Below are 23134 nucleotides of genomic sequence, written 5' to 3' on the forward strand. Positions count from 1 at the left end.
CTTTGCACCTCCCCTTTTCCTAATGTCATCATTCAGATAATAGTCTGTCTCTCTGTTTTTACCACCAAAGTGGATAACCTCACATTTATCCACATTGTACTTCATCTGCCATGCATTTGCCCACTCACCTAACCTATCCAAGTCGCTCTGCAGCCTCATAGCATCCTCCTCGCAGCGCACACTGCCACCCAACTTAGTGTCATCCGCAAATTTGGAGATACTACATTTAATCCTCTCGTCTAAATAATTAATGTACAGTGTAAACAGCTGTGACACCAGCACAGAACCTTGCGGTACCCCACTAGTCACTGCCTGCCATTCTGAAAAGTCCCCATTTACTCCTACTCTTTGCTTCCTGTCTGACAACCAGTTCTCAATCCATGTCAGCACTCTACCCCCAATCCCACGTGCTTTAACTTTGCACATTAATCTCTTGTGTGGGACCTTTTCGAAAGCCTTCCGAAAGTCCAAATATACCACATCAACTGGTTCTCCCTTGTCCACTCTACTGGAAACATCCTCAAAAAATTCCAGAAGTTTTGTCAAGCATTATTTCCCTTTCACAATTCCATGCTGACGTGGACCTATCTTATCACCTCTTTGCAAATGCACTGCGATGACATCCTTAATAATTGATTCCATCATTTTTCCCTCGACCGATGTCAGGTTGACCGGTCTATAATTCCCTGTTTTCTCTCTCCCTCATTTATTAAAAAGTTGGGTTACATTGGCTACCCTCCACTCCATAGGAACTGATCCAGAGTCAATGGAATGTTGGAAAATGACTGTCAATGCATCAACTATTTCCAAGGCCACGTCCTTAAGTACTCTGGGATGCAGTCCATCAGGCCCTGGGGCCTTCAATCCCATCAATTTCCCCAACACAATTTCCCGACTAATAAGGATTTCCCTCAGTTCCTCCTCCTTACTAGATCCTCCGACCCCTTTTATATCCGGAAGGTTGTTTGTGTCCTCCTCAGTGAATACCGAACCAAAGTACTTGTTCAATTGGTCCGCCATTTCTTTGTTCCCCGTTATGACTTCCCCTGATTCTGACTGCAGGGGACCTACGTTTGTCTTCACTAACCTTTTTCTCTTTACACATCTATAGAAACTTTTGCAATCCGCCTTAATGTTCCCTGCAAGCTGCTTCTCGTACTCCATTTTCTCTGCCCTAATCAAACCCTTTTTCCTCATCTGCTGAGTTCTAAATTTCTCCCAGTCCCCGGGTTCGCTGCTATTTATGGTCAATTTGTATGCCACTTCCTTGGCTTTAATACTATCCCTGATTTCCCTTGAAAGCCACGGTTGAGCCACCTTCCCTTTTTTATTTTTAAGCCAGACAGGAATGTACAATTGTTGTAGTTCATCCATGCGGTTTCTAAATGTCTGCCATTGTCCATCCACTGTCAACCCCTTCAGTATCATTCGCCAATGAATCCTAGCCAATTCACGCCTCATACCTTCAAAGTTACCCTTCTTTAAGTTCTGGACCATGGTCTCTGAATTAACTGTTTCATTCTCCATCCTAATGCAGAATTACACCATATTATGGTCACTCTTCCCCAAGGGGCCTCGCACAACGAGATTGCTAATTAATCCTCTCTCATTACAAAACACCCAGTCTAAGATGGCCTCCTCCCTAGTTGGTTCCTCGACATATTGGTCTAAAATACCATCCCTTATGCACTCCAGGAAATCCTCCTCCACCGTATTGCTTCCAGTTTGGTTAACCCAATCTATGTGCATATTAAAGTCACCCATTATAACTGCTGCACCTTTAATGCACGCACCCCTAATTTCATGTTTGATGCCCTCCCCAACATCACTACTACTGTTTGGAGGTCTGTACACAACTCCCACTAACGTTTTTTGCCCTTTGGTGTTCTGCAGCTCTACCCATATAGATTCCACATCATCGAAGCTAATGTCCTTCCGAACTATTGCCTTAGTTTCCTCCTTAACCAGCAATGCTACCCCACCTCCTTTTCCTTTTATTCTATCCTTCCTGAATGTTGAATACCCCTGGATGTTGAGTTCCCAGCCCTGATCATCCTGGAGCCACGTCTCCGTAATCCCAATCACATCATATTTGTTAACATCTATTTGCACAGTTAATTCATGCACCTTATTGCGGATACTCCTTGCATTAAGACACAAAGCCTTCAGGCTTATTTTTTTTAACACCCTTATGAGTAAGTGTGACCTTAGCTCCTTTATTCAAACTCCAGGGTGATGGAACAGATTGAGAGGCTTGCTTATATATAGTGCTCCCAAGGGATGCTAGGACCCCACCAGTCAGTGCCTGCCAACCCGAAAATGGCCTGTTTATTCCTACTCTCTGTTTTCTGTCCGTTAACCAATCGTTAATCCTTGTTAGTATATAACGCCCAATCCCATGAGCCCTAAATTTGTTCAATAATCTCTTTAGTGGCACCTCATCGAATCCCTTCTGTATATATAAATACACCACATCCAGTGGTTCCCCCTTATCTATCCTGCTAGTTACCTGAAAAAACACTAACAGATTTGTCAAGAACAATTTACCTTTCATATATCCGTGTTAATTCTGCCCAATCCTGTTATTCTGAAGTACCCTGTTAATACGTGCTTAATAATAGATTTTAGCATTTTCCCTGTATTGATATCCAGACGACCGGTACAGCACGGGTTGAGACAGAGTAAATCTCAGTCTACAATATCCCAAACACTCCCGGGGCAATTGCACATGGGTTATTTACAGAGTAAAGCTCCATCTACACTGTCGCATCAAACACTCCCAGTTCAGATACAACACAGGTGAGATACAGAGTAAAGCTCCCTCTGCCCCGTCCCATCAAACAGTCCCAGGGTAGATAAAGCACGGGTCAGATACAGAGTAAATCTCCCTCTAAACTGTCCCGTCAAACTCTCCCAGGGCAGGTACAGTACAGGTTAGGTCCAGCATAAATCTCCCTCTGAACAATCCCCATCAAAAGTCACAGGGCAGTTCCAGCATAGTTTAAATACAGGGTAATTTCTCCCAAAACACTGTCCCATCAAACACTCAAAGGGCAGGTACAGCACAGATTAGATACACATTTTCCCACTGGACATTCCAATGGCAGGGACTGCACAGGTTAGATACAGAGTAAAGTTCCTCTACATTGTCCCATGAAACTCTCCCAGGGCAGGAGCAGCATGCGTTAGATACACAGTAAAGCTCCCTCTACACTGTCCCATCAAGCACTCCCAGGGCAGTTACTGCTTTGGTGAGATACAGAGTAAAGCTTCCTCCACACTTTCCAAATAAACACTCCAAGAGCAAGTACAGCATAATTTAGTTAAAGGGTAACCATCCGAAACTTCACTCTGTAATTGTACAGGGCCTTGGTGAGACCACACCTGGAGTACTGTGCACATCTTTGGTCGCCTTATCTAAGGAAGAATATAGTTGCCTTGCTTATATGTAGAGCAAAGCTCCCTCAACATTGTCCCACCAGACATTCCATGGGCAGGTGCAACACAGGCTGGATATGGAGTATATCTCCCTCTACAATGTCTCAAGCATTCTAGAGTAGATACTGCATTGGTTAGATACAGAATAAAGTTCCTTCTACACTGGCCCATAAAAGACTCCCAGGGCAGATACAGAATAAATCTCCCTCTACATTGTCGCATCAAACACTCCCAGGGCAACGACAGCACGGGATAGATATAGAGTAAAGGTCCCTCTACTCTGCCACATCAAACATTCCCAGAGCAGGTACAACATGGTTTAAATACGGAGTAAATCTCCCTCTATACTGTTCCATCGGACATTCCCAGGGCAGGTACCGCATGCATTAGATACAGCGTAAAGCTCCCTCAACAACATTTCTCCCTCTACACTATCCAAAGCATTACAGGGTAGATACAGCATTGGTTAGATACAGAATCATGCTCCATCTACACAGTCCCATGAAACACTCCCAGGGCAAGGACAGTACGGGATAAATACAGTGGAATCTCTCCCTCTGCATTCTCCCAACAAATAATCCTAGGACAGGTAGCACATGTTAGATACAGAGTAAAGCTCTTTCTACACTGTCCCAACAAACAATCCTATGACAGGAACAGCACATGGTAGATTATAATATAAGAAATAAGAGCAGGAGTAGGCATTTGGCCCCTCGAGCCTGCTCCACCATTTAATAAGATCATGGCTGATCTGATCTTGGGCTCAGCTCCACTTCCCTGCCCACTTCCCATCACACTTTTTTCCCTTATTGCTCAAAAATCTGTCGATCTCCTCCTTTAAGATATTCAATGGCCCAGCCTCCACAGCTCTCTGGGGCAGACATTCCATAGATTTACAACCCTCAAAGAATAAATTCCATCTAATCTCGGTTTTAAATGGGCGGCCTCTTATTCTGAGACTATGTCCCGGAGTTTTAGTTTTCCCTATAGTTGCAAATATCCTCTCTGCACTCACCTTGTCGATCCCCTTCATTATCTTATATGTTTGATAAGATCACCTCTCATTGTTCTGAACTCCAATGGGTATAGACCCAACCTACTCAACCGATCTTCATAAGTCAACCCCCTCATCTCTGGAATCAACCTAGTGAACCTTCTCTGAACAGCCTCCAAAGCAAGTTCATTCTTCCTTAAATACAGAGACCAAAACTGTATGCAGTACACTAGGTGTGGCCTCACCAATATTCTGTACAGTTGTAGCAGGATTTACCTGCTTTTATACTTTATCCACCTTGCAATAAAGGCCAAGATTTCATTTGCTTTCCTGATTACTTGCTTTACCTGCAGACTAACTTTTTGTGTTTCATGCACAAGGACCCCAAGTCGCGACTGTATTGCAGCACTTTGCAATTTTTCTACATTTAAATTATAATTTGTTTTTCTATATTTTCTGCACCAGTGGATAATCTCACATTTTCCCACATTATACTCCATCTGCCAAATTTTTTGCCCACTCACTGAGTCTGTCAGTATCATTTACAGATTTTTGTGTCATCTTCACAAGTTTCTTTCCCGGCCATCTTTGTATCATCAGCAAACTTTTCGAGATTACACTCGGTCCCTTCATCCAAGTCATTAATATGGATTGAGGACTGAGCACCGACGCCTATGACAATGCTGGAGCTAGTTTTCCAAAGGAAAAATTACCCATTTATCCTGACTCAGATACAAAGTAAAGCTCCAACTACATTGTACCATCAAACACACCCAGGGCAGGTACAGCACGCGTTAGATAGAGTAAAGCTCCCTCTACCCAGTCGCATCAAACACTCCCAGGGTACGTACTGCATTGCTGAGATAAGAAGTAAAGCTCCTTCTACACTTTCCAAATAAACACTCCTAGGGCCGAGTACAGCTTAATTTAGATAAAGGGTAATCCTCTCAAATCTCACTCTACAATTGTACAGGGCCTTGGTGAGACCACACTTGGAGTACTGTGCACAGTTTTGGTCTCCTTATCTAAGGAAGGATACACTTGACTTGCTTAGATACCGAGTAAAGCTTCCTCAACACTGTCCACCAGACATTCCAAGGGCAGGTACAACACTGGTTAGATACGGTGTATATCTCCCTAACCCTGCCCCAAGCATTCCAGAGTAGATACTGCATTGGTTAGATAGAGTAAAGCTCCCTCTACACTGTCCCCTCAAAAACTCCCAGCGCAGGTACAGCAAGGGTTAGATACAGAGTAAAGCTCCCTCCAAATTGTCCCGTCAAACTCTCCCAGGGCAGCTACAGCACGGGATAAATACAAAGTACTTTCTCTCTCTACAATGTCCCAACAAACAATCCCAGGGCAATTACAGCACATGTTAAATACAAAATAAAGGTCCCTGTACACTGACCCATCAAATACTCCCAGGGCTGGTACAGCACTGGTTAGATACATGGTAAAGCTCCCTCTGCATTGTCCCATTAACGATTCCCAGGACAGGTGCAACACAGGTTAGATGCTATCTTACCAGACATTCCCAGGCAGATGCAGCACAGGTTACATAAAGATTAAATCTCCCTCTAGCCTGTCCCAAACACTCCCAGGTTAGGTACTGCATTGGTTAGATACAGAGTTAATCTCCCTGTATGCTGTCCCACCAAACACTACAGAACAGGTACAGCACGGGTTAGATACAGAGTAAAGCTCCTTACTAGAATGTTCCATCAAATCTTATTGAATAGGGAGCAGGCTCGGGGGGCCCGGTGTCCCACTCCTTCTCCGATGCCTCATGGTCTTATGTATCCAGCATGCTCCGCGGGGGAGAATGTGCCACACCCAGACTACAGGAACTCGGTGCGCAGGCGCGGGTCCTGGCTGTGTCTGGAGCATGCGCGGTGCGCGTAATGGCGGAGGAGACAAGATTTGGATGAGCTCCTCAGAAGTGACCTTTTTAGCGGGGCGTACGGGACTAATGGGCCAGCGGGGAGTCGGAGAGGCTTCATAAACAACCGGTGCCCGCCGCAAGCCCAGAACACTAACCGGAATATCGGCGGTTGCATCTTCTGGGCTTTCTCCCGGTCACAGGCCCAGGCTAACGGCCGCCATCTTCGTGCAGGAAGGCAGGTTCAGTGCTACACCATCTTGATTCAGTGAGTAGCGCAGCGCATGCGCGGCCATCTTGGTGCAGGAACAAAGTGAATGATGTTCGTGTCTGGAATTGAACCCAGCCAGAGTCAGCACCTTCAGGGGAAGGGAACCAGTGAGTGTGGAATTGAACACAACCAGAATCAGCACCTTCAGGGGAGGGGAACCAGTGAGTGTAGTCCTGAACCCAGACAGAGTCAGCACCTTCAGGGGAGGGGAACCAGTGAATGTGGAACTGAACCCAGCCAGAATCAGTACCTTCAGGGGAAGGGAACCACTGAGTGTAGAACTGAACCCAGACAGAGTCAGCACTTTCAGGGGAGGAGAGGGGAAGCAGTGAGTAGAAATGAATCCAGCCAGAGTCAGCACTTAAGGGGAGGGTAACATAAGATAATAGGAGCTCGAGTTGGCCATACGGCCCATCGAGCCTGCTCCGCCATTTAATAGGATTATGGCTTAATAGGACTCGGGTCCACCTCCCTGCCCACTCCCCATAACCCTTTAATCCATTATCGGTTAAGATACTGTCAATCTCTTAAAGTTATTCAATGACCCAGCTTCCACAGCTCTCTGAGACAGCGAATTCCACAGATTTACAATGCTTGGGAGAAGACATTTTTCCTCATCTCAGTTTTAAATGGGAGTTCCCTTATTCTAAGATTATGCTCCCTTGTTCTCGTCTCCCCTATCAGTGGAAACATCCTCTCTGCATCGACCTTGTCATGCTGCTTCAAAAGCTTATACGTTTATATAAGATACCTCTCATTCTTCTGAATTCCAATGAGTAGAGCCCCAAGCTCCTCAAACGTTTCTCATATGTCAACACCTCATCTCCGGAATCAACTTAGGAACCTACTCTGAACTGCCTCCAAAGCAAGTATATCCTTTCATAAATGTGGAAACCAAAACTGCACGCAGTATTCTAAGTGTGGCCTCACTAATACCTCTATGACTGTGGCAAGACCTCCCTGCTTTTATACTCCATCCCCTTTGCAATCGAGGCCAAGATTTCAATGGCTTTCCTGTTCACTTGCTGTACCTACATACTAAACTTTTGTTTCGTGCACAAGTACCCCCAGGTCCCACTGTACTGTAGCACTTTGCAATTTTTCTCCATTTAAATAATAACTTGCTCTTTGATTTTTATTTCTGCCAAAGTGCATGACCTAACACTTTCCTACATTTTACTCCATCTGCTAAATTTATGCCCACTCACTTAGCCTGCCTATGTCCTTTTGCAGATTTTTTGTGTCCTCCTCACACATTGCTTTTCCTGCCATCTTTGTATCATCCGTGTAGTGGGAATTTTCAGAAACCCCGCTTTATGCATTCTGGCGATGTTAAAATGGTCAAATAAAGTCTGCTGATTCTGAGTCACGGGGAAAGAAGAAGTTGGACAAAGTATGGTTGCAGTGCAAACAGATGTATGCATGCTTTTTCTCTGATAAGGAGGAACCGAATGCCCTGAACGCTGACCTCAGGTTCCCATGTACTTTATTGTCAAAGGTTTTTCTTCTTCCATTGTAACCACAATGACGCACGTGCTTGTGGGGTGTGAGATTAAATATGGAATGGCCGGGCCCAGCCGGCGAGTTCGGGGGCAACAGGCTGCGGAGCTTTTAGACTGATCTCCAACTCGGCCGAGTCTCTGTATAGATATAATAAACTTGTGTGTTTTCCACTTGAGCAGATGGGTTTCTGAGTCATATTCTTTAATATCGGTTCCACCTCAACAATTTGGCTACATTACATTCGGTCCTTTCTTCCAAGTCGTTAATGCTGATTGTAAATAGTTGGGGTCCTAGCACTGATCCCTGAGGCACCCCACTAGTTACTGATTGCCAACCCGAGAATGAACCATTTATCCCGACTCTCCGTTTTCTGTTAGTTAGCCAATCCTCTATCCATGCTAATATATTACTCCCAAACCCATGTTATTTTTATCTTGTGTTGTAACCTTTTATGTGGCACCTTGTCAATGCCTTCTGGAAGTCCAAATACACCACATCCACTGGTTCCCCTTTATCCACCCTGTTTGTTACATTGGTGGAGCCGAGATGATTTTGGACAGGAGACGGTCGGTTGTCGGTGCGGGGCAGGAATTGGAGCCGTAAGTGGGCTGGTGAGCCTCATAAACACCTGCTTTAGGTCCCAGGCCCCAATCACAGGCCACAGGCCCTGGGATGGCCCCGTGGTGACAGGCCCGTGTCAGCGGGGTCACTGGCCGCCATCTTGGACGGTTCATGGCGCATGTGCGGCCACCTTGTTGCAGGAACCAAGACATTTCGGAAAACATCAAATGCTGATATTTGTGTGCTGGGGTCCGGCCAAATATCAGCCAATGCTCCCCATACACCTCTGCAGGGAATTCCACAGGTTAACAACTCTCCGAGTAAAGAAGTTTCTCCTCATCTCCTTCCTAATTGGCCGACCGCGTATCCTAATACTATGTCCCCTGGTTCTGGACTTCCCCAACATCGGGAACAATCTATCCGCATCTAACCTGTCCAGTCCCGTCAGAATCTTATATGTTTCTATGAGATACCCTCTTATCCTTCTAAACTCCAGTGAATAAAGGCCCAGTTGATCCAGTTTCTCCTCATATGACAGTCCAGCCATCCTGGGAATCAAGAATCATTCTGGTGAACCTTCGCTGCACTCCCTCAACAGCAAGAACGTCCTTCCTCAGATTAGAAGACCAAAACGGAACACAATATTCCAGGTGAGGCACAAAAGACCCTGTACAACTGCAGTAAGTACTCCCGGCTATGAAGGCCAACATACCATTTGCCTTCTTCACTGCCTGTTGCACCTGTATGCCAACCTTCAATGACTGATGAACCATGACACCCAGGTCTCGTTGCACCTCCCCTTTTCCTATTCTGCCGCCATTCAGATAATATTCTGCCCCAGTATTTTTGCCCCCACAATGGATAACCTCACATTTATCCATATAATACTGCATCTACCATGCATTTGCCCACTCACCTAACCTGTCCAAGTCACCCTGCAGCCTATTAGCGTCCCCCTCACAGCTCACACCCCCACCCAGTTTAGTGTCATCTGCAAACTTGGAGATATTGCACTTAATTCCTTCATCGAAATCATTTATGTATATTGTAAAGAGCTGGGGTCCCTGCACTGAGCCCTGCGGCACTCCACTAGTCATTGCCTGCCATTCTGAAAAGGACCCGTTTATCCCGACTCTCTGCTTCCTGTCTGCCAACCATTTCTCTATCCACGTCAGTACACTACCCCCAATACCATGTGCTTTGACTTTGCACACCATCTCTTGTCTGGGACCTTGTCAAAAGCCTTTTGAAAGTCCAAATACACCACATCCACTGGTTCCCCCTTGTCCACTCTGCTAGTTACATCCTCATAAATTCCAGAAGATTCGTCAACCATGATTTCCCTTTCACAAATCCATGCTGACTAAGACCGATCCTGTCACTGCTTTCCAAATGCCCTGCTGTTTCATCTTTAATAATTGATTCCAACATTTTCCCCACTACTGATGTCAGGCTAACTGGTCTATAATTACCCGTTTTCTCTCTCCCTCCTTTTTTGAAAAGTGGTGTTACATTAGCTACCCTCCAGTCCATAGGAACTGATCCCGAGTCAATAGAATATTGGAAAATGACCACCAATGCATCAACTATTTCTCGGACCACATCCTTCAGTACTCTGGGATGCAGAATATCAGGCCTTGGGGATTTATCAGCCTTCAATCCCATCAATTTGCCTAACACAATTTCCCGCCTAATAAGGATATCCTTCTGTTCCTCCTTCTATCTAGACCCTCGGTCCCCTCGTACATTCGGAAGGTTATTCGTGTCTTCCTTCGTGAAGACAGAACCGATGTATTTGCTCTATTGGTCTGCCATTTCTTTTTTCCCCATTATAAATTCACCTGAATCCGACTGCAAGGGACCTACGTTTGTCTTCACTAATCATTTTCTCTTCACATATTTACAGTTGCTTTTCTGTTCCAAGCAACCTTCCCCTCCTAATGAAACCCTTCGTCCTCCTCTGTTGAATTCATAATTTCTCCCAGTCCTCAGGTTTGCTGCTTTTTCTGGCCAAGTTATGTGCCACTTCCTGGGATTTAACACTATCCTTAATTTCCCTTGTTAGCCACGGTTGAGCAACGTTCTCCGTTCTATTTTTACTCCAGACAGCGATGTACAATTGCTGAAGTTCACCCGTGTGATCTTGAAATGTTTACCATTGCCTATCCACTGTCAACGCTTTAAGTTTCCTTGGCCAGTCTATTCTCGCCAATTCACACCTCAGACCGTCAAAGTTTCCTTTCCTTAAGTTCAGGACCCTAGTTTCTGAATTAACTGTGACACTCTCCTTCTTAATGAAGAATTCTACCATATTATGGTACACTTCCCCAAGGGAAGATTGCTAATTAGTCCCTTCTCATTACACATCACCCAGTCTAGGATGGCCAGCTCTCTTATTGGTTCCTCAACATATTGGTGGAGAAACCCATTCCAAATACACTCCAGGAAATCCTCCTCCACCACATTACTACCATGTGGTTAACCCAATCAATATGTAGATTAAAGGCACCCATGATAACTGCTGTACCACCACTGCACACATCCCTTATTTCTTGTTTGATGCTGTCCCCAACCTTACGTCTATTAACAGTGAGACAGACATTGCAGCAAAGGTCTGGTTATTCTGAAACAACAATTCTAGAAGAACAGTGACCCCGACATGATTTGAACAAGCAGCACTTTGATCTAGAATCAGACGCACTACCGTTGAACCACGACGTTTACAGAGTAGTTAAGGGATGTTCGTCTATATGAAGGTTCTGCAACACAGTGGACTTTAAAACCCCCGCCCATTAAAATACAGTCAGTAAAATAGGATATGGTTTAACAGTCACAAGCAAAGTGTCATGTATTGATGCTTGGTGTCACTAGACACCAGAGGGCGCCACTGTCGGTGGTCATCGGGCTGTACGCGTGTGTACGCGGGCCCTGGTATATCAGAGATAGTAACATGTCACGTGGGCACTTTGGGAGTAAATAAAGTTGAACGTTGTTGACAGCCGAGTGAGTTTACAGTAACAAGTTTGTCGAGTCATTCTATACATTAGACAAAACACAGGACAAATGATTGAAGTATGGAGTGTCCCTGAGTTAGCATTTGTTTAATTGTGCAAAAGAAGGTGAGGGGTTAATAAATTATGCTTTCCCGTGAAAGCAAGACAAAAGGTTAAGAAAAAAACCATACGGTGACTGTCAGGTGAGCACTGCTTGTGATACCTGGTGGGACTGACAGGGAATTTTTAAGCCCCTTGTATTGCAGAACCTTCATATAGACGAACATCTCCCGCTCGTTGTGTCGGCCTCGTGGCGCAAAGGTAGCGCGTCTGACTCCAGATCAGAAGGTTGCGTGTTCAAATCACGTCGGGGTCACTGTTCTTTTGGATATTGTTCTTCCAGAATTAATATTACATTTGCTGTTTGACAATAACCAGAACTTGCTCCAATGTCTGTCTCACTGTTTCCCCGGTGTCAAGCAGAGATACGCCTGCTGCCCTCATTTATTTCATGTGACAGGACACAAAAATTCAAAATCAACCTGCAGGTGGCCACGCACAACACTGAATAGTCAGGATGGCCGAGCTGTCTAAGGTTCTGTGTTCAATTTAAAATCTATCCTCAAAACAAGGGTTCAAATCCCACTTCTGGTGTTTATTACGTTTAATCATTTAGCAGTAACATACACCAACTTTGTGAATATTGAACTATTAAGGTCAATTATTTCATTTTTTCTAATCTTTAATTGAACAATATTCAAAATGTTTATGCCCGGTTTCGAACCGGAGACTTTTCAGCTGTTAAGCAAATGTGATAACCACCACAATACAGAAACACTGCAATTGACACAATGCTAGGAACACAACCAGAGCTTTAACCGACACAGCTGGCCGATACTTCAGGAGCTGGTTTTACGAGAATAGAATGACGGTGCTATATTTAGGAAGGCTGTGAGTGTGGTAGAAATTGATCTCGTGTTTCCCAGACTTTACACATCGGAACAGGAGCTGGCCATTTAGGAGCGAGTGGTTAGAATCAGGAATGCACAGCTTGAGACTTTCTGGCCTCAGGTAAGAAGGTGGCGCTCAGGAATAAGGTGAAAGGTTGAATCTTCTGCACTGACTCCCTTTAACAAACTCCAGCATCAGGTCAGACGGAAATGTTAAGCGAGCTGCTGAATCCCACTTTGAAGGAGTTGGCCGTGGTGTCAAACAAATGTGTTCCGTTTAATGATAATAATTGTCAGAATTGGAATTCAAGCTTAACACAAGTGCAGAGGAGACAGTGACCTGAACACAGCACCTTCGACCACTCGGCCATCCTGACTATTCAGTGCTGTGTGTGGCCACCTGCAGGTTGATTTTGAACGTTTGTGTCCTGTCACATGAAATAAATGAGGGCAGCAGGCGTATCTCTGCCTGACACCAGGGAAACAGTGAGATAGACCTTGGAGCAAGTTCTGGTTATTGTCAAACATCAAAGGAAATATTAATTCTGGAAAAACAATATCCCCGACATGATTTGAACACACAACCTGCTGATCTGGAGTCAGACACACTAGCGTTGCACCACGAGGCCTACACAATGAGCTTGAGATATTCGTATATATGAAGGTTCTGCAATACAAGGGGCTTTAAAATCACCGCGCATTCCCAACAGGTGTCATGAGCAGCACTCACCTGACAGTCACCGGATGCTTTGTTCGAAAACTTTTCTCTTGCTTTCACGGGAAACCTTCAGTAATTAACCCCTCACCTTCTTTACACAATCAAACAAATGCTAACTCAGGGACACTCCAGACTTCAATCATTTGGTCTGTGCTTTGGGGAGCGGGCAGGGAAGTGGACCTGAGTCCATGATCAGATCAGCCATGATCGTATTAAATGGCGGAGCAGGCTCGAGGGGCAGTATGGCACACTCCTGCTCCTATTTCTTATGTTCTTATGTTCTTATGCATGTTAACCCATTTTACTCACTGTATTTTAGCTTTCTGTTTCAAAGTGTTCATTGCCGATGACACCACGAATCTGGGGCAATTTTTGTCAAATTTATCAGCACCGATTATCCCTACCGTGCACACAAAATACAATAAGTAGTGAAGATAAAATCCAATCTAATGTATTTTCAGATTCAACGCAGTAGCATTTCAAATAAAGTGAAAGAACTTTACACTGAAAAGATTTGCAAGTGTTACTTATATTTGTGTCTTGAATTACACTTTGTGGCGTCTGACTCCAGTTCATGCCACTGCTGAATAAGAAAGGAGGGTTTGACATTGACCAGACTGCACTGCCCCTGATATTTGTCAGATCATCCTTTATATTCAGTGGTTTCTCGCCCTTTCATGGGCTGCAGTGTAGCGGATATCAAGTTGGCCTCACACGCAAAAGGACCCCGGTGGATCCGTTTTCTCTCACTCAAAGTTATCTATCTATTGGTGAAATAAAGAGCAATTAATGATTAAGAGAGCCCTTTTGCCAGGAGAATAAATAGCAAATAAAAACAGCAAATGCTGGAAATCTCAGCAGGTCAGGCAGCATTTGCAGGGAGACGAAACTCGCCTCCGATTGTTCATTCCCAGCAAGTTGAAACAAAATGTTTATGCTTGGGATTGAACCAGGGACCTTTCGCGTGTAATGCAAACGTGATAACCAATACACTGCAGAAACCTCTGCTACAGCAGCCCCCACAGCGAGGAGGCTGACCAATGAGCTCCCTCTGTGCTGATCGGGAATGTGTTGGCTCACCTAAAACAACTTCTGTCCCACCCTGAAAGTTCTCAATCCTTCTCCTCCGCTGCCCTTTACAGAAATGTCACGGATAACCCAGCCACCGTGTTCACTTCCACATCCTCACAGTGGGGCCACAGAGGCTTCTACTGTCTCCCCGCGATCAGCGAACTCACCCAGTTTACAAACTTAAACCCCGAACACGTGCCCGGCAAAGGGCAGGAGAAGCCAGATAGTCTGTAAGCTCGGTCTATCACAGAAAGTATTGGTATTCATGGTGATTGCAGCAATTATTAATCGTCTAACAGACCTCAATTATTTTTATGCGATGAATTGATCGAGGATTGAAACCAGGTTAGTGCGCCGGGTCTTAACTCCTCGACCACCAGGAAACAGTTACGATACATGTCGAACCAGGTTAGTGCGCCGGGTCTTAACCCCTCGAGCACCAGGGAACAGTTACGATACATGTCGATATATTTATATATATTTATATATGAACCTGAATATCAATGGCTCCCTACCTAGACCTCGTGGCGCCCACGGTAGTGCGTCTAACTTTGAGTGAGAGAAAAGGTTCCATAGTGACACATGTCATGTGTTCTACAAGGTTACTGCTTGTACTATTGCAAGGTGTGCCACCAGAGGGCACTGCAGTGGGAGACTTGTAGCTTACCTGCACAGGTGTGCCTGGCCTAGTATAAAAGGCAGGCCACCAGGTGTGATCCTCAATCTGTGGTTATCAATAAAGGAGTCAGGTCACTACATTTCAAGCACGACACATTGTCTCGTGGAGTCATTATCAGAGCATTTGAAGGTATAACAAGGGAGCCCAAAGCCTCAGAAACTGGAAATTCTACCAGAGCGTCGAAGTCATGCTGTAGGTTCCTGGGACAACACATTGCTCAAAGTTGTCCACACGTGAAGGCAGAGTGTTTCTTCGACAGAAAGACTGGGCATCTTGCGAAGGCATGCCGACTGAAGGGTAAACCTGTTTTTAAAGCTATGAGTCCAGCGTTCAAAGCTATGAGTAGAAATCCCAAGAGACTACAGAGTATGGAAGAACAACAACAGGACGAGGAGATGTTAGAGTTACACATCATCAGGAGCACGAGGTTAACGGACAGCGATTCGGAAAGCATCAACATCCAAATAGATGTTGCGGGATTCAAGATACCAATGGAAATTGACACAGGTGCATCCGTGAGTGTAATAACGGAGTCACTGTACCGCGACAAATTGCGTGATTTCCAACTGGAGAAACCTAAGATAGATCTGCGAGGCTACTCGGGAGAGTAAATTCCTGTGGTCGGTCGTATCACTGTACCGGTGAAAGAGAAAGATCAATTTCAGAACTTGCCTGCAATAGTAGTGAAAGGAGACAAGTCTGCCTTTCAAGGAAGAAATTGATTAAGCTCACTGAAGCTGGATTGGAGTAAGATTTTCTGTGTGGAAGCGAGATTTTCATCAATGGATGAGGTTATCAAGAAGTATCCAAAGGTGTTCTGCGAAACGGGCAGTCCGATTCAAGGCTTCAAGGCGAGTGTCAGGGTACAGAAGGACGCTAGTTTGGTTTACTACAAGCCCCGTTCCGTACATATGCACTCAAGGAGAAAGTTGAGCAAGAACTCAAAAAACTAGAAGGTGTTAACCGTTACGCTGCGGAAACATCTCCACTTTCAGCACCAGATTACCAAAATTACCCTATTGAGATCGGGAGAATAGTTCCTCACATGCTCAGGGCAAAATATATGATTGTCGTTCCACAAAAGAATGAACAAACTTCAGCAACAGGTCAGACAGAAATGTTAAGCGAGTAGGTGGACTGCTGAATCGCATTTTTAAGGAGTTGGGTGGTGACAAAACAAATGGGTTCTGCCGAATGATTAAATGTAAGAAATGTCTGAAATAGGTTTCGAACACTATCTATAGTGACCTGAGCACATCATATTAGACCACTCGGCCATCATCACTATTCAGTGCTGTGTGTGGCCACCTGCAGGTTGATTTTAAACTGTTGTGCTGCCTGGCCTGCTCAGTGTTTCCTGCATTTATGCTTTTTATTCTCCAAACTTATAATCAGAGTATCACTTCCCTTGTCATCTAACTACGCTACTTCCTGATATGAAGCCTTGTCCTACAAACCAGTCTCCTTTCGGATGATTCCGAATTCATTGGAATTATAACTTCTTGACGATAACAATTATGTGATGCATGTAACTCTGTCATACTTGCCACCAGAGGGCGCGACTGTTGGAGTCCTAATGGTCACCTGCCCAACCGTGCAGGGCCAGTATAAAAGGTTGGCTGCCATGTTGTTCAGGCACTCTGGTGTTGTTACAAAGAAGACAAAGATCACACTATGTTTAGTTCACAGTACTCAGCCTCGGGGAGTTCTTCTATACAAAACAATTGGCGACGAGTAACAGAATACGAACCTTCACACAACCATGGCTGGTGTTGGAATATTAGAGAGATTCATAGAGAGTGAAATAAATGAGAGCAGCAGGCGGATCTCTGCCTGACACCGGGGAAACAGGGAGACAGACCTTGGAGCAAAGGGATATGGATTGAGTCGGCAAAACTAGAGGCATCTGATTCAGGAGATTCACGGGGCGTGGAAATTCGGGAGTTCAATGATTTTGAAAGCAACATTTTTGTTTTATGCCGTTTTGTTCAGGGAAATGTTTGTGAAAGGATTTTTTTGCAGAAAGGGATGCAGCATTTAAACTTCTGCCGTAACACTTCTTTCTGTGTTTCAGGATCACATTTCGTTTCAATGTTATTCTTCCAGAATTAATATTTCATTTGCTGTTTGACAATAACCAGACCCTTGCTCCAATGTCTGTCTCACTGTTTCCCCGGTGTTTGGCAGAGATACGCCTGCTGCCCTCATTTATTTCATGTGACAGGACACAAATGTTCAAATTCAACCTGCAGGTGGCCACACAAAGTACTGAGTAGTCAGGATGGCCGAGAGGTCTAAGGTACTGTGTTCAAATTGCAGTTTTCTCTGAAAGTGTTGGCTCGAATTCCACTTGTGACTTTTCTTATCTTTGAGCGGAACCCATTTGTTTTGTCATCACCAACTCTTTCAAAGTGCATTTCAGCAGTCCACCTGCTCGCTTAACATTTCCGTCTGACCTGGTGCTGAAGTTTGTTCATTCTTTTGTAGACCATCAATCAGATATTTTGCCCTGAGCATGTGAGGAACTTTTATCCCGATCTCATTGGGTTTAATTTTGGTAATCTGGCGCTGAAAGTGGAGATGTTTCCGCAGTGTAATAGTTAACACGTTCGCCACACACGCGAAAGCACGTCGGACAGAAATATTTTCTGGAGCTTTCTCATGCATGTTCAGAAGAGAGTTTGTTCTCCTGTGAAAGGTCAAGAGATCATAAGATCGTAAGAGTTAGGAACAAGAGTCAGCCATTCGGCCCATTTTCAAGTTTACAAGATCTTTCCGCCCGGATTCGGACCGGGGACCTTTCGTGTGTGAGGCGAATGTGTTAACTACGACATTACGGAAACACTATGCTAGAATCTATCTTAGGATAAAACCACAGCTCTAATCTACACAGCTAGCCGAGAATTCAGGAACTTGTTTTAAGAGAATAGAATGAAAGTGCTGTATTTAGGAAGGCTGTAAGTGTGGCCTTCGACAGCGTGGACGTTTTTCCACGTCTGGGGAACCTATTATCAGCAAGGGCAGACATCGATGACGAGGTCCAACACCGCCTCCAGTGTGCCAGCACAGCCTTCGATCACCTGAGGAGGAGAGTGTTTGAAGACAAGGACCTCAAATCTGGCACCAGGCTTATGGTGTGCAGGGCGGTGGTGATACCTGCCCCGTGGTATAGCTCCGACACATGGACGATATACAGCAGACTTCTCAAATCACTGGAGAAATACCACCAAGGCTGTCTCCGCAAGACCCTGCAAATCACCTGGGAGGACAGACGCACCAACATCAGTGTCCTCGCTCAGGCCAACATCACCAGCATTGAAGCACTGACCAAGCTCGCCAACTCCGTTTGGTGGGCCACTTTGTCCACATGCCCAATACGAGACTCCCTAAGCAAACGCTCTAATCAGAACTCCAACACGGTAAGCGAGCCCCATGCGGGCAGAGGAAACGTTTCGGGCACACCCTTAAAGCCTCCCTGATAAAATGCAACATCCCCACCGGCACGTGGGAATCTTTGTTCCTCGGGTTGAGTAGCTTGTGCTGCATGTTTCGTGACGGATCGATCATCCTCTGCCAGGTGGTATGTCACAGCACGTTTGCACATTCACTGGAGGTACCCCATCGTTGTGCAGCCTTTGCACACGTAGTGCTTGAATCGATATTGATGGGCCCGATGGTTACCCCCGGAGCACCAACACGGTGAAAATAGATAGACATTCATCCCCGATGGCGCACTCTGAGTCATCACAGGTGATGCAGCCACAGAACAATAGGCCCTGCCATATGCAGTTCGGCCTGCTAGCGACATCATTTTATGCACAGTACTTGCCGGTGAGCTTCGATGTTGAGGAGATATCTGTTTGGTGTTATCGTCCGTGGCCATGCATGCCTGGGCGATCGCCATGGCCCTGCTCAGGTCGAGGGTTTCAGCAGCCAGCAGCTTACGAAGAATGACCTCGTGGCTGATGCACAGCACGTGAAAGTCCCACAGCATTTGCCCCAAAACAGCTCCAAAATCGCAAGGTCCTGCGATGTGTCTCAGGTCGGTGACATGATCCACCAGGTCCTGGTCCCCGGAGCGATGGTGCGTGTAAAAATGATATCTGGCCATGAGGATACTCTCCTTTGGCTTGAGGAAGTCCCAAACCAGTGGGCACAACTCTGAATATTCCTTCTCCGTTGGTTTTGTCGGTGTGAGCAGATTCTGGATGAGGCTGTATATTTTAGGCCCACAGACGGTGAGGAGAACCGCCATGTTCTTGGCAAAGTTAGTATCTCCTTCCAGCTCGTTGCCCACAAAGTACTGGTCGAGCTGCTCGCCGAAGGCTTCCCAATCATCACCCTCTACGGATCTCTCTAATATTCCAACAGCAGCCATGGTTATGTGAAGGTTCGTATTCTATTACTCGTCGCCAATTGTTGTGTATAGAAGAACTCGCCGAGGCTGAGTACTGTGAGCTAAACTTAGTTTGACCTTAGTCTTCTTCATTACAACTCCAGAGTGCCTGAACAACATGGCAGCCAACCTTTTATACTGGCCCTGCACGTGTGGGCAGGTGACCATTAGGACTCCAACAGTCGCGCCCTCTGGTGGCAAGTATGACAGAGTTACATGCATCACAGAATTGTTATCGTTAAGAAGTTATAATTCCAATGAATGCCTGAATCGTGCGAAAGGAGCCTGTTTGTAGGACAAGAGTTCATATCAGTAAGGAATGTACTCAGATGACAAGGGAAGTGATACTCCGATTATAAGTTTGGAGAGTAAAAATAGTAAATGCTGGAATCACTGAGCAGGCCAGGCAGCATCTGTGGAGAGAGAAACAGAGTTAACGTTTCAGGTTAATAACCTTCCATCAGAAGTTGGGCAGTTGTGTTAGGTCATACTATTACAAGTTTCAATTATCACGAAGCAGGGGTAAGGAAAAGATATAAAATGTGGCATTTGGAATAGATAGTTTAGAATCCGATTAATGTTTGATCAATTTGTACACCGAGCTGGGAACTGTAATGTGTTTGAGTTCTTCGCCTAACATTTGCAAGGTTTGGGTGTAAGTACTGTTGTTATGTGTATGTTTAATTATTGTCTGCTTAATATCTCTGACATTTAATGTTGCGGACCCTATTCCTGCACTGCGCGTGTTCCATCTCTGTTTGGAGCACCGATCCCTTCAATCTGTCGTCTACAGGGACTGTTCGATTCACCGTTTCTTTGTTTGGTGAAATTTCAATGATTGAAAGCGGCGCACATCAACCTGGTCACCTACTCACTAACCGCTACACGCTGCTCCCGTGAAATGGAATCCGAGCTGCTGTTTCAAATTTGAATGCAGGAACAAGCAGAACTCATTAATAGAAAGTGCAAGTCCCTGAGATACCTGATTCTTTCCACCGAACTCCTTCGCAGAGTTGCGGTTCGTGTGTGGTGATTTGGGCACATCTTTCCCCACACTACAACACTTCAAACATAACTCAACGGCTGTAAAGTGCTTTGGGGCGTCATGAGTTCGTGAAAGGTGTTGCAGAAATGCAAGTCCTTCTTTGCAAAAGTTCGATGCAATTTCAAAATTCATGGCTAAACTGAGGGCTCGTCTGGGAATTGAACCCGGGACCTCTCGCAACTTTCAAGTAATAACCGAAAAGTGAACATCATATCGGTAAACCAACGTGCCAACTACTTGACAAATGTGGAGCTCAGTTGTAACCATTATTGAAGCATTTTTAGTGTGTTGCTATTCTTGATCGGAGGAGCACATGTGACGGAATCTGTGACTTTGCTTTTTCGACCTGTCTTCTGAAGCACCGCATGGTCCCACTCCGACAGTCAATGAGCTGTTGGGACATTAGGGAATCCAGGCTGCGGGGGGCCAACAGGCGCCTGGCTGCAATGAGTGAAAAAATCCAGCGTTAGCCAGAAGCCCGGCGTGATCAGTCGGTCGAACATGAGAATCTTAATTACAGGGTCGTGGGTTTGAGCCCCATGTTGGGCGATTGCATTTATTTTAATTTAATGATGCTTTCATGGAAAATCATCATTAATTAACCCACAATCTTCTTTTGCACAATTAAAGAAATGCTAACTGAAGGAACTCCATAATTGACTCATTTCTTCTGTGCACTGCAAGTGAACACTGAAACCATAAACCATTTTACACACTGTGCTTTCGGGGTCTGAGTCAAAATGTTCATTGCTGGTAACATCAACAGGAGACTGGGGAAACAGTGAGACTGACTTTAGAGCAAGGGTCTGGTTATTGTGAAACACCAAACAAAATTGCAATTCTGGAAGAATAACATCGAAAGGAAATGTGAGCTAACACCCAGAAAGAATTGTTAATGCTGCATCCCTTTCTGCAAAAAATTCCTTTCACAAATATTTCAATGACCGAAACGGCACAAAACAAAAATGTTCCTTTCCAAGTCATTAAACACCCGAATTTCCGCACCCCGCGAATCTCCTGAATCAGATGCCTCTAGTTTTGCCGACTCAATCCATGTCCCTTTGCAATGTAGTGTTCCCACCGACACTATGCATTGTGCCATTAACTTATCGAATCATGGAATGATTACAGCACGGAAGGCCATTCGGCCCATCGAGCCCGTGCCGACTCTCAGCGAGTTCCACTCCCCCCACCCTTCCCACGTAGCCCTACAATTGTTTTTCCTTCAGACACTTCTGCAACTCCCGTCTGAAAGATAAGATTGAGTCTTCCTCCACCGTCCTTTCAAGCCGTCCATTCCAGATTCTAACCACTCGCTGCTAAATGGCCATCTCCTGTTCCTATGTGTAAATTCTGAGAAACACAAGATCAATTCCTGCCACACTCGCAGCCTTCCTAAATATAGCACCTTCATTCTATTCTCGTAAAACCAGCTCCTGAAGTATCGGCCAGCTGTGTAGGTTGAAGCTCTGGTTATATTCCTAAGATTACTTGAATCACAGCGTTTCTGTAGTGTAGCGGTTATCATGTTCGCCTCACACGCAAAAGGAGCCTGGTTCGAGCCCGGGCAGGAACATTATTTTAGAGACTATTTTTGCTGTGAAATAACTTGAACAAAAGTCGCCCCAGGTTCCATGTCGCATGAGCACTGAACATTTTAAACCAGTCTCCAAAATGGAGAATGTGTAAAGTCAGAAAGAGGAGAAAACTTCATCAATGATTCAAAATCCTTGAATGATTAAAGTTCAGTTATTGAAGTTTCCACTGACCCTCAGTAGCAATTCTACAAAACAATGCTGTCGGTTAATGAATGGGGAATAAAACAAATAATCTTCACCCATCCCCATCACCCGACACACAGTTTAATTCGTTGTATGTCATTATTTTAAAGATTTTGAATGAAAGAATTAATTTCTGAATCCGGGCTCCCTCTGTGAGCGCCGCACCACTTAACGAGCAGGAAACACGTTAAAGAGTTTACCACAACTGCTGACAATTCTTAGCTTTTTTCTTATGTTTTTTCAGCTCTTCGTCCTGTTCAGCTCCTGTCTGCGGATATTGCTGTGATTAAACCTGAACACAATGCAATGTCTCACAGCCCCTGCATCGGTTACTACCAGCAGATCTAAGCCGCATTTCAAACCAACAAACAACTCAGTGGTTATTCGCCCTTCCCAGTTCCAGAGCTCAGAGTGTTATTGTCCATCCCTGGGATGCAAGCTACCTCGGACCCGGGCCAAAGCTCCCCGTACACCGAGCACAGGCTGAGGAAAACCCCGGGGGAAAGGATATCCTGCTGTGGGGGGCTACAGGACCCACGGACCCTTTAATAATCTCTCACAGCTCATCTGAACGCAGCCGGGATGTGCCTGCCTTAGCCGGGAGGCTACACTTGTTTATTTATGAAAAGAGAAGCAACTATCCTCATTCAGCAGATACAAGGCAAGATATCATCAAAAGAGGTGTTTGGACATTTTAAGTGAGGTGTTTAATGCTTCAGTCCTTTTTGTGTTTAATTCCCACCCCTTCTCTGGCTGTGCCTGCACTGAGCTTACCTCTACGTAAGGTGGTTCTGACCTTACAAAGGTGGGCACTTACTCCAGCCTAAGTTAGTTTGTAGTAAGTTTTCACTG

The 23134-nt window shown here is 45.2% G+C and overlaps 2 non-coding genes across 2 annotated transcripts; both read left to right on the top strand.

Moving 5' to 3' along the window:
• Positions 1–11946: 11946 nt before the first annotated feature.
• Positions 11947–12018, top strand: trnaw-cca (transfer RNA tryptophan (anticodon CCA)). The gene has a single exon. It is a non-coding gene; the product is annotated as a tRNA-Trp (tRNA).
• A 9986-nt stretch (positions 12019–22004) lies between these two features.
• Positions 22005–22077, top strand: trnav-cac (transfer RNA valine (anticodon CAC)). The gene has a single exon. It is a non-coding gene; the product is annotated as a tRNA-Val (tRNA).
• The last annotated feature ends 1057 nt before the right edge of the window (positions 22078–23134 follow it).

This window comes from Pristiophorus japonicus, unplaced genomic scaffold, assembly GCF_044704955.1.
Source record: "Pristiophorus japonicus isolate sPriJap1 unplaced genomic scaffold, sPriJap1.hap1 HAP1_SCAFFOLD_45, whole genome shotgun sequence".
Lineage (NCBI taxonomy): Eukaryota > Metazoa > Chordata > Chondrichthyes > Pristiophoridae > Pristiophorus > Pristiophorus japonicus.